Raw genomic sequence first — 12011 nt, forward strand, 5'->3', positions numbered from 1 at the left:
ATCAGAGAAAGGTTCATCTCGCCATTAATTCATACATTTCCCAGCCATATGGGACAGTTCCATATTTCATCTCTGTTACGAGATGTAAACTCCGACACAACGTATTCAGTGGCTAGATTCTGTGCCGTTGCAATTGACTGACGACGGAGGAGGGTCTGTGCTCTGAAAATGAAGGGATACAGTTTTAATTATATGTGCTCCCCTTTCTGGCCAAATGGTTTATCTAAACCAACAAATGAACCAGCATGTTTTACTCAGATGTGCATTTTAGACTTACGTAAATTGGTACCTTACCTGTTTTTACCTGTGCTGGTCATTGACCGTAATAACGAATTGTCTTGTCCTGTGTTTTTATGTTGCCAACCTCCAGGTGGGGCCTGGAGATCTCCTGGAATTACAACTGATCTCCAGACTACAGAGATCATTTTCCCTTGAGAAAATGGCTGCTTTAGAGAGTAGCCTCTATGGTACGATATCCTGCTGAGGTTCCCAGTGTCTCTAGGCTCCACCCCCAAATGTCCAGGAATTTACCACCCTGGTGATGGGAACTCTAGTACATCTGTTTTTAAGGAACAGCCAATGCTCTTTTACTAGTGGAACTGGGTACCAATTCTTGGATAAATGTGGGATTTCAGTCACATGTTTAGCTATACATGCATTGTATCTAGCATCAGAATTACTCAATACACTTATAAAGAAAAATCAAGTGTACATGGCACACAGATTGTGAGTTCACTGTAGCTTGTAATAAAGGTTACTGGGACAACTTCTGGGGTTAGCAGCCTACCCAAGTTCCAGCCATCCAGGATTTCCATTTATGAAAAGGGAGAGAGAGAAAGACTTCAAGATCAACATCATCAGTTTTAATTAGAAGAACTATCGCTGGAGAAATAATAGATTGATGTTGACAGTGAACATATGAAGAAGAATGCATTTATTTGTTCAGCCAGAGGCTGTTACAAAATATCCTTACATATGTATAAAAAGCCAAGAAAGGGATAAAATTGCATCAATATACATTGCCTGGATAAACACTATTTCATACAAAATCTCTATTAAAACAAAGATCGCACTCATTTACTTTCCTATACAAAATTTTTCTTAATAGCTTCAAGAGCTCTAATCTTCCTGGCTACAATAGCAAATTGAAACATTCTGAAGGTGACATGCGAATCAGAGTCAGAGAGTTAAAAAAAAAACAATTTACCAATTTCAGAACAAAAATTTACTCCCTTCAACACTGAACATATGTATAAAATCACACACATTCACGTGATTTAAAAAAAAATGTATACCACTTTTCTGTCCAGTAGTGCTCACAACCATTTACACAACACAATCAAACCTATCAACGATAAAGTATAGCAGCAGTGACAATTAAACAAAATACATGGTACAGAAAAGATGACAGATAGTACCATACATACTCCTCTTGGGAGGGATTTCCGTAAAGTGTGTGCGTGCGTGTGTGTAAAGTGCCAGCTTATGGGGACCCTATGAATTAATGAACACCATGATGCCCTATTGTTAAAAGTCTTGCTCAGGTCTCGCCAGCTGAGGCCTGGGGCTTCTGCAAGGTACAGTCATAGAAAAGGCACTCTCTCTGGTAGTCACCCTCCTAATTTCCAAAGGGTCTGGAAGAGGGCTTCTGATTATTGTCTGTTCAGATGAGCAGAAGGCCTTGTAGATACTCTCATTCCACACATTTAAAAGCCAAGACTTTGAATTGTGCCTATAGACAAAATGGGGGCCGGTGGACATCTTTCAGCACTGAAGAGACATGCTCACTGTCCCAGCTAACAACCTTGCTGACCCGGTGACATTTCTGAATAATTTCCAATGCAACCCCATGTATAACACATTGTAGTTACACAATTTAAAGCATGGGTAACTGGTAAGACTATTCTTTCCCAGGAGGGGCTGCAGCTGTCATACTAACTGAAGCTGGTAAAAAAATTCTGAGTTCACCATTTTCTACCAATGAATGGTGGAGGATCTAGCAATATCCCTTAGCTATGAATCTTCTTGAAAGGGAAATGCAATGCCATCCCATATTTGTTGAACATCACCTCTGTGGTCCAGCAAACTGTCCACCAATATTATGTCTGTTATCCAGATTCAGTTTGCACTGGAGTTCAAGTTATATTCAAGGGACTTATTATTCAGGAATGATTCAAGAGGTCTTTTCTACACAAGCAATAGAGTCACACTATGCTAAATGTTTCACAAAGTTACTTGGATAAATTATTATTGACTGTGGTCTACAGTACTGGGTACAGCTTGCTGAAACTAGGATCCCAGTATGTAATTTTTGCATGATTCAGTGTGTCATGTTAATACTTATACTTTACTTCAGTTCTGTTTTTAGACTTCTGGTTGGTTCTACAACCCTAATTCCAATTGCATTGTTCATTGAACGTCCCATTCTGTCAATTGTATTGACTCAACCTGTGTAATCCATCTTGAGTCCAAGTGAGAAAGACGGAATATAAATAACACAAATAAAATGTAAATAAACATGTCAGTGATTTTTTTCCTACAAGTGTTTTTGCGCTGCTTAATCCCCTTTCCTTTCATTATTTTCAATTATTGCAGCACAAGGACACTAACAAGGTAGTTGGGAAAATGCAGCCTACCACATGTATGTCCGACACCAGAAAAAAAGAGGTAGTATTGCAAAACCTATGGCAACTCCACCTTCCCAGAGATCAAGTCTGTTGCTGCTGTGAGAAGCTCAGACCTTGTCAACTCATGGTAATGCAAGCCAGTTTAGCCCCTTCATCTAGGATCAAATCCTGATGCCAGCTGTTTTTGCGCGAACCAACCTGGCCTAGCATTCAGCATCAGCATTTCAAAGGTTCACGCATACTTACATAGCATTTGGGTTACATTGGCTACAAGGAGGACCAGAAAGAGGAACAGCCCTTCCTTGTCTAACCTGTTCCTCTCTGTCTGATGTGACTTATTCCTACTGCTCCAAACAGCAAGGCACCCATTCTCGCTCCTCCTTTTTTAAAGGAAAAGTTAGGTGATGCTCCAGAAATCTCCCCTGCTCTGTTTTTAAGGACAGAAGTGTTATAGCTGGCCAGCCACTCCGAGTAAGAATGAAGAATAATGGTTTTGTGCGAATGTAGTTTTATGGATGATGTTACATTTTGCCTGCGGGTGGCCTTGCCTAATGTTGCTTGAAACATATAAATCAGGGCATATACTCTTCTTTAAAAGGAACCTCATACTTTTTGTACTCTCTTCACTTAGCCATCAAAACAGGAGCTCAAGGCCACAGTTCTAAGCACTTTCACAACCTAATCCTCAGAAATAAGTCTCACAGAGTTCAATGTTGTTTTTGTTAATTCTCTAATAAGTGTCTATAGGATTGCATCCCAACTTGGGTTGTTTATGCACACTGATTCCTTGTTCTGCTATATTCAAGTGGACCGAAAACAACAACACAATTTCATTATATATTGTTCCATTCTTTAGCCTGTTGTTTTTGTTCATATGTTGCTTTTTACAACGCTGTTTTTCATTTTTGACATGTTCAAATGGACCAACAAAAACTTGTCAGGGATCCTGCATTGACAGGGTTGCCAACCTCCAGGTAATAGCAGAAGATCTCCTGCTATTACCATTGATCTCCAGCCGACAGAGATCAGTTCACCTGGAGAAAATGGCCGCTTTGGCAATTGGACTCTCTGGCATTGAAGTCCCTCCCCTCCCAAACCCCGCCCTCCTCAGGCTCCGCCCTAAAAATCTCCCGCCGATAGCAAAGAGGGACCTGGTATCCCTACGCATTGAGCAGGGGGTTGGAGTAGATGGCCTGCATGGCCCCTTCCAACTCTATGATTGCTGCTGAGAATGTGAAGGCATTTGCAATGGCAATGATGCATTCACATGGAGACTTATTCTGTGCTTTCCCCTCCTACATGCCCCCCTGGCAGGCTTTTTGTCAATTAAAAGAAATGGTAGTTGGTATATTGCTGTATGATAATTTCAATACTATATGATACTCTAATACTACTATGATAATTTTTTAAAAGGAAAAAAGTCCACCAGTGGTGGTAGTGGGAAACGGTGCTGGATGTGGGAGGGGATCTTCACCTCCCGTTCCACTTTTTCCCAAACCTGCTTTTGGTATAACATTCTAGGAAAGACTGAAGTGGAGCTGGGGGAAAGACGGAAGGTCTGCAGAAGCAGAACAATGTGTGTAAGCCAAAATTAAATCTGCTGTGTTGGAGTGGGAAGGATGCAGAGCAAGAGCTCCATGCAGAAGGAACCTGAACCCTGGAAGTAAACTTCATTACAGTCAATGAGACTAAATTCTGAGGAAATCTGAAATGATGGTGTGTTAAGGGTTTGTTAAGCATGTGTTATGCTTTTATGGAGATAGCCTATAGGTAGCGTATGCATGGCACATGGCAAAAAATACTCAAATGTGAGTATTTTTCTGTGTGGGCTTTTTCCCATGTGGGCTTCTTTCCGTGTGGGTTTTTTTCAATGTGGGTTTTTCCGTGTGGGCTTTTTTCCATGTGGGTTTTTTATCCATGTGGGCTTTTTTCTTGTGCGCATTTATGACCGTGGGGTTTTTTTTGTGAGCAATTTTCTTGTGGGCTTTTTTCATGTGGGTTTTTTTCTGGTTACCATGGCAAAGATGCCACGAGTAACATGGGCAAGAGAGGTTCGTGGCATACCAGAGAGGAACATCAGGGCTCACACCCTTCGTTTATAGCATGCAGTCAGGCTTGCAATCTTCCCCGACTCGGCACCACCAGCTTACCTGCCTCCCCAGCTCTGGGAGGAAAAGCTACCCATATGAATGGGCTGAATGTCTATTGCATTGTGGTATAATCCTAACAATGTAGAATCATAGAATCAAAGAGTTGGAAGGAGCCATACAGGCCATCTAAGTCCAACCCCCTGCTCAATGCAGGATCAGTCTGAAGCATCTCTTACAAGTGTTTGTCCAGCTGCTGCTTGACAATGATCGGAGAAGAGGAGCTCACCAGCTGCCTAGGCAGCCAATTGCACTGTTGAACTACTCTTACTGTAAAAAAGTTCTTCCTAATGTCCAACCGGTACCTTTCTGCCTGTAATTTATACTCATTGTTATGAGTCTTATCCTCTGCTGCCAACAGGAACAGCTCCCTGCCATTCTCTAAGTGACAGCCTTTCAAATACTTAAAGAGAGTAATCATGTCCCCCCTTAACTTCCTCTTTTCCAGACTAAACATTCCCAAGTCCCTCAGCCTTTCCTTGTAGGGCTTGGTCTCCAGGACCCTGATCATTCTGATTGCTCTCCTCTACACCCTCTACATTCTGTCCATGTCCTTTTTGAAATGAGGCCTCCAGAACTGCACACAGTATTCCAGGTGCGGCATTACCAATGTGGTGTACAGTGGGACTATGACATCTTGCAATTTGGATGTTATGCCTCTGTTGATACACCCCAAGACCTCATTAGCCTTTTTTGCTGCTGCATCACACTGACTGCTCTATTTAGCGTGTAGTCCACCTGTGCCCTAAGATCTTGTTCAAACACACTGCTACCTAAAATATGTATCCTCTATCCAGAGTGCATGCTTCTCATTTTTGTTACCCAGATGTAGAACTCTGCACTTATCCTTGTTGAATTTCATCTTGTTCACATCTGCCCACGTTTCTAGTGTGTTCTGATCAGATCTCGTTGAATTCTATATCTGTCTTATGAGGTGTTTACTACTCCTCTCAATTTGGTGTCATCTGCAAATTTAATGAGTTGTCTCTTCACCCCCTCATCCAGATCAGTAAAAAAAAATATTTTAAAGTACCGGGCCCAGAACCAAGCCTTGGGGCACTCTAATGGACACCTCCTTCCAATCAGATGAAATGACATTGACAACTACTCTTTGGGTATGGTTCTCCAACCAGTTCCTTACCCACCACTATCCCAGAGACTAGTCTGTAGTGATCTAGTTTACCCATCAGAACATCTTGGGGAACCCTGTCAAAAGCGTTAGTGAAACCAAGGTAGATCGATTGTTTATTTACAGCCCTTGGCCAGATAAAACAAGATATATGGACTAAAATGGCCTTACCAAGGTAAACAATGTCAACGTCGTCCCCATGATCCAGTAACCTCATCACTTGATCAAAGAAGGAAATGAGGTTGGTCTGGCAGGACCTGTTGGGGACTTTGCTGCATCAGCAAGTTATCTTTCAGATGCTTGCACATTGACCCCTTTAAAATCTGCTCCAGTACTTTTCCGAGGACAGAGGTCAGACTGACTGGCCTGGTGTTTCCTTCCTCCCTTTTTTGAAGATTGGGATAACATTAGAGCTCCTCCCATCTTGTGGCACATCTTCTGTCCTCCAAAAGGTCTTGAAGATGATGGACAAAGGCTCTGCAAGTTCTCTAGAAAGTTCTTGAGCATTCTTGAGTGTACACCATCTGGCTTGGGGGATTTGTACTAATTCGATGCAGCCTCTCAACAACCCTTCTGTCCATGTCAACCAGAAGCCTGGACACTGTGTTTTGCTTACTACCATTTCTAGATGAGCCTGTTCTCCTCTTCAGGGGGAAAAACTAAGGCAAAACAGGCATCGAGCCTTTTTGCTTTCTCTCTGTCCTCTGTCAGTTTCTCCATTTTCACCCAACATTGGGCCTATCACCTTTTTTACCTTGCATTTGCTCTTGTCATATCTGAAGCTTTTCTTGTTGAAAGAGTCACCCTGGCCTCAGCACATTCTGAGCTTTGGCCTCTCTAATGGCTGGCCTACAGTGCCTAGCAACCCAGAGATACTCTTCTTTAAAGGTATGATCTTTCCTCCATTTCTTGAACATTTCCTTTTTCTTCCTTAGCTCATCATGGAGCTCTGTGTTAATCCACATTGGCTTTGTGGATCCCCTACCACGTATCCATGTTGTTGGAATACCTTGAAAGAGCTCATTTTAGAAGAGCCCACCCTTCATTGCAGCATGTATTGTAGCATTGACAGGGGTTAGGGTTGCCAGCTCCGGGTTGGAAAATACCTGGAGATTTGGGGGGGGGGAGCTTGAGGAGGGCGGTGTTTGGGGAGATCAGGGACCTCAATGCCACAGAGTCCAATTGCCAAAGTGGCCGTTTTCTCCAGGTGAACTGATCTCTATTGGCTGGAGATCAGTTGTAATAGCCGATCTTCCAGCAAGTACCTGGAATTTGGCAATCCTAACAGCAGTCTTATCATATACTTTATTCTTGCCTTGAGGAATGGGTGCTACTAATGACATTTATTTCCTATGCATTCCTCCGAAAAGCTGGAATAAATGGTTGTTTATTTCTTTTAACCATCACAAGAGTTTTGAGAGATTCTTAAATGAGAGGGCGACTGGCTGAACTAATTGCTCTGAACTAGATCAGTATTTTAGGGACAGTATTGGATGGCCCAGGCTAGACTGATCTCGTCAGATCTCAGAAGCTAAGCAGGGTCAGCCCTGGTTAGTATTTGGATGGGAGACCACCAAGGAAGTCCAGGGTTGCTGTGCAGAGGAAGGCAGTGGCAAACCACCTCTGTTGGTTTCCTGCCATGAAAACCCCAAAAAGGGGTCGCCATAAGTCGGCTGCGACTTGACGGCACTGTACACACACAGATCAGTATTCCCCTTAGCTTATTTATTCAATCAGGGTTTTTGATTTTACAGTTTTTCCTCTTTTTATAATAATTGTCAATAATTTGTATATATGCTGGACTTTGGGTGTAACAATAAAGACATACCACACCCTCATTAGCACATTATCTTGATACTTAACAGGACAATGGGCTTTGATACTTTTTGCAGGGCAATGACTCAGCTCAAACCCAACCCCTTTCTGACTATATATTACTCTTCCTACACACTTGACACTGAGAGACACTGTCCTTCAGTGTGACTCCTCTGAAGATGCCTGCCACAGCTGCTGGCGAAACGTCAGGAAAGAAAAAACCAAGACCACGGTTGCACAGCCCGGATAAACTACAAGAACCAATAAAGACTGAGCAAGAGACCAGTAGCACCTTAAAGACTTACAAAAATATTTTCTGGTAGGGTAAGCTCATACCCTACCAGAAAATATTTTTGTTAGTCTTTAAGGTGCTACTGGACTCTTGCCCTTTTTGACTACTGCAAACAGACTAACACGGCGACCCACTGTGAATCATCAATAAAGGCTGAGATTAGTATGCCCTGAACTAGAGTGAGTTGCTGGGTGGGAACTTGTTGACCCCTGGTTTACGGGGAGCCTTTTGAGGGGGGCGGTGTGGGCGCAAAAAAAAGGGGGGGTTGCCACCTGTCCCTGCTGCAACAGAAAGGCGCTGGGAAAGCAACGAAGGCATCACGCCTGGCGCTTTATTGCAAAAGAGCAGGGCGCGAGCCTTTGCGAAGTGCTTTAGACGGTGGAAGAAGAAGGCGCCAAACGTGCAGGCGCTGGAGGAGGGAGCCGAGCAAAGGGAGTCCCTTTATGGAAACGAGCCGCCCGCCCTCGGTTGCTGACGAAGGTGGAGGCGGCCCGTGAGGACTCTCCTCGCGAGCAAACTCCCCCTCTCCGTGTTGGGGGGTGGTCCTTCCCTCCCGCTCCTCTATTCCCGGGCCAGGAAAGGAATATCCCCCCCCCTCAGCATCCTCACAATGGGCCGCCCCAAAGGCTGGAATGACATCACCCGCTCGTCTCCAAAGAGCGGCCGCCCGATTGGCCGGCCGGCCGCTCCTCCTTCGCCAATGAGCGAGCGGCCAGGGCCCCAGGCCGGGCGGGCTGACGTGCGAGCTCCCAGCCTCTTCTGCCGTGCGGGGGGTTTATTTTGCTTTGGGCCGCTCCAGCCGCCGCCATTAGGCGAGCTCGGTAGGGTGGCAGGTTCCGGGTGTTTCGTTCGCCCTCCCCGTCCTGCCGAGGTGGTAGCGCCCTCTCGACTAACTGGGTCTTTTTTTTCCGCCACCCCCCCTAGCCGCACAGACCAGGAAGAAACCATGTCCTGAGCCCGGGGGGGGGGGAGAAGCAGGAGGCCGCAGCCAGCGGTGCGGTGCAGGGGCGGGTGGGATGCGGGTGAAGGGAATGGACGGCAGCCGCTGAGGGGACAGCCGCGGGATCAGGAGGCGGCGCTACAAGGTATGGCAGCAGCCCCCCCCTCCCCGCCCCCCGTTTGCTGGCCTAGAGAAAGCAGGAGGGGGTGGCGCGCGGGGCGGGGGGGGGAGTTGTAGAGCGCCTTCACCCTTTGGACTTTTGATACTCAAGGGGGGGGGAATTACTTCGCATTAAGTGTCCCCCCCTCTCCCTCCCCGTGTTTGAATGTGAGGTAAGTCCTCAGGGGGGTGTTCAGTTGCACTTCTGAAAAAGGGAGCCCCTCCCCCCCTCCGGTTTCTCTCTCCTCTCTCCTTTCCTCTGCTCCCTCCCCCAACTTCTTTGGTGGTCGTACCTTGGTACCTCGTGTCCTGTCCCGCCCGGCTTACTAATATTACTCTGTTGGCAGGGTCATCTCTCCCCCCCTCCCACCCCAGGGAGCCGAAGTATAAAGGGCGAGTTGCACTTTGCTAGGTTGCTTTTTTTGCGTGTGTGTGTGTGTGTGTGGGGGGAAGAATATTAAAAGTCCGATACGTCTCAGTGGTTCTGTTGAGCTGCTGCTATTGCTATTATTATTATTTTATTATTGTTATTTTATTATTGTTATTTTATTATTGTTATTTTATTATTGTTATTTTATTATTGTTATTATTTTATTATTATTATTATGCCTGGCCTCTCCTTTTAAAGTAGTAGAAAAGGGCAAGAGTCCAGTAGCACCTTAAACACTAACCAAAATATTTTCTGGCAGGGTTATGAGCTTTCGTGAGCCACAGCTCACTTCTTCAGATGCAGCTAGAATGTGAATCCATCTGTCTTTTAAGTCACAAGGTTGATGGATTTCCATTCCGTACGGCTAAATGTGGTGCCTTCCATGAAGATAATTCACGGTGGGTCGCCGTGTTAGTCTGTCTGCAGTAGTAGAAAAGGGCAAGAGTCCAGTAGCACCTTAAAGACTAACAAAAATGTTTTCTGGTAGGGTGTGAGCTTTCGTGAGCCACAGCTCACTTCTTCAGATACTGTGGCTCACGAAAGCTTATACCCTACCAGAAAATATTTTTGTTAGTCTTTAAGGTGCTACTGGACTCTTGCCCTTTTCTACTACTGCAGACAGACTAACACGGCGACCCACTGTGAATTATCTCCTTTTAAAGTTTCTGCTTCTGAGAATTTGTTTGGAAGGAACTGAGTAAAGGGTGGGGGAAGAGGGGGGTCCTAAAACTTTCTTCGGTGTGTGCGGTTTGGAGGTAAGGGGTCTCATTAGATGATGGGATTATGTTTGGGAGCTGGCTGGCTTGCTACTTCTCTGTTGTTGTGTATAATGGACCTCTCTCCACCCCCCACCCCGTTGGGGTATCCAGGCATTTGTCAGGGAGTGATGCTGCTGTCATAACTGGCTTGTTTACTGGGGAGTTGGGTGCTGGCGAGAGAGTTCTGTTCTCGGGTTTCTTAATCTATGCGATTGCTGCCATTGGCTTTTGGGAAATTACTGAATATTGCAATATCTTGTTTTGCTTTACTCGACGAGCGAGGTTTCTGATGTGTGTTCAGTTAGTATTGGTTCTGCGTTTCTGAAAGGGGAATTCGATACTGTAAATTCTAGCAGAAGTGATTACGTTGGGCTTTGTACGCAGGATGCATCCATCATTATTATGTTGAATCTTTTAAAAATACAAATTGGTATGTGCAGTGAGAAGATGCTTCTGGGTGCTTGGCGATTCCACACCAAGTGCTGCAGTACCTACATCTTACTATAGTGAGGTCATACCTCTCTTCCTTTCTCCCCCTCCTCCTCTTACTCATTATTCATAGAATTTAACCTGTGTCTGACTTCCCTGTGGCAGAAGCTGCCTGTAAATATTTGACTTCTTTGGTACAAATGCTAAATTCTTCTCCCTCCTTCGAAAGCAGAACCGGTATGATTTTGTGATGTTGAAGACTAGCCAAACCTATTTTCTTTTTTTAAAAAATGATCACTAGGATACCGCATATTTTGCTCACTCACACTTTGTGAATAGAATCAGGCCTGTATATGGACTTGCATTAAGCAACATGTAAACTAATCTAGAATACTTTTTCTTAAGAATTTCCCACTGCAAAACCTATCTGTGTGACTGATTAAGGCTTCTTAGACGTTATTCAGGATACTTTATGAACACCTGGGCTACTGCAGTTATTCACCCCCCCTTTAGATTTTCTTCAATTCTGTGTCTCCCCCTTCTCTTTGAGGAGATAGACATTATTTTTTTTGTCTTGCTATTCCATTTGAGTGACTACTGTATTGCTATTCTAATCAGGTTTTGAACATATAATTTCCATCTGATTCATTATATAGAACAACACTTTAAATTACTGTATTATACATGAAGGAGGGGTGTGTGAATAGCAGAAACACTCTGGGTAGTATCCTTGATAAGTGCTATGCGGCCTTTCAGTAATTGCATAGATTTTTAAAAAATAATATGACCATTAACCAATAGAATCTTTCCTAGAAATTGACAGGCGGCACTATAATCGATAATGCTTCCTGTTACATATGTGTAGTCTGTGCTTTCATGGACACAAATGAAAACAAATTACATGCTATTATATGACAGGATGTATTAACATCCATCTCAGCTTTGTTGTGGATGTAAATCATCTGGATTATTGCAGTCTAGTGTTGGTAGTAATTCTACTTTTGTTTGAATTTGCTCATTTTTGTCGTATTTGTAAGATGATTTTACTTGTGAACTCAGAGGCAATTTTGGGCAATGCTCAGGAGCACCCATGGAATTAGCAGTTGTGTTACAGAAGCCACTGTCAGCTCATGTGCATAAGGATCAGGTCCCAAGTAATTTGTGTTTATTGACGTCTGTTGATGCTGCATATAAATTAATAACTGATGAATTCAGATGGTACTGTAGCATTTAAATCTTTTTGCTGATGGAGGGTCTTGCCTCGATATTGATGGCTGCTGACTGT

At 44.1% G+C, this 12011-nt stretch overlaps 1 protein-coding gene across 1 annotated transcript in view; it reads left to right on the forward strand.

Moving 5' to 3' along the window:
• The first annotated feature begins 8956 nt into the window (after window positions 1-8956).
• The window catches only part of ZRANB1 (zinc finger RANBP2-type containing 1), a 61199-nt gene continuing 58144 nt past the window's right edge, over window positions 8957-12011 (forward strand). The window contains exon 1 of the mRNA XM_056849450.1: window positions 8957-9095. The gene's annotated coding sequence lies outside the window, so the exon portion shown is untranslated. The remainder of the gene's footprint in view (window positions 9096-12011) is intronic.

This window comes from Euleptes europaea, chromosome 5 (assembly GCF_029931775.1).
Source record: "Euleptes europaea isolate rEulEur1 chromosome 5, rEulEur1.hap1, whole genome shotgun sequence".
Classification (NCBI taxonomy): Eukaryota; Metazoa; Chordata; class Lepidosauria; order Squamata; family Sphaerodactylidae; genus Euleptes; species Euleptes europaea.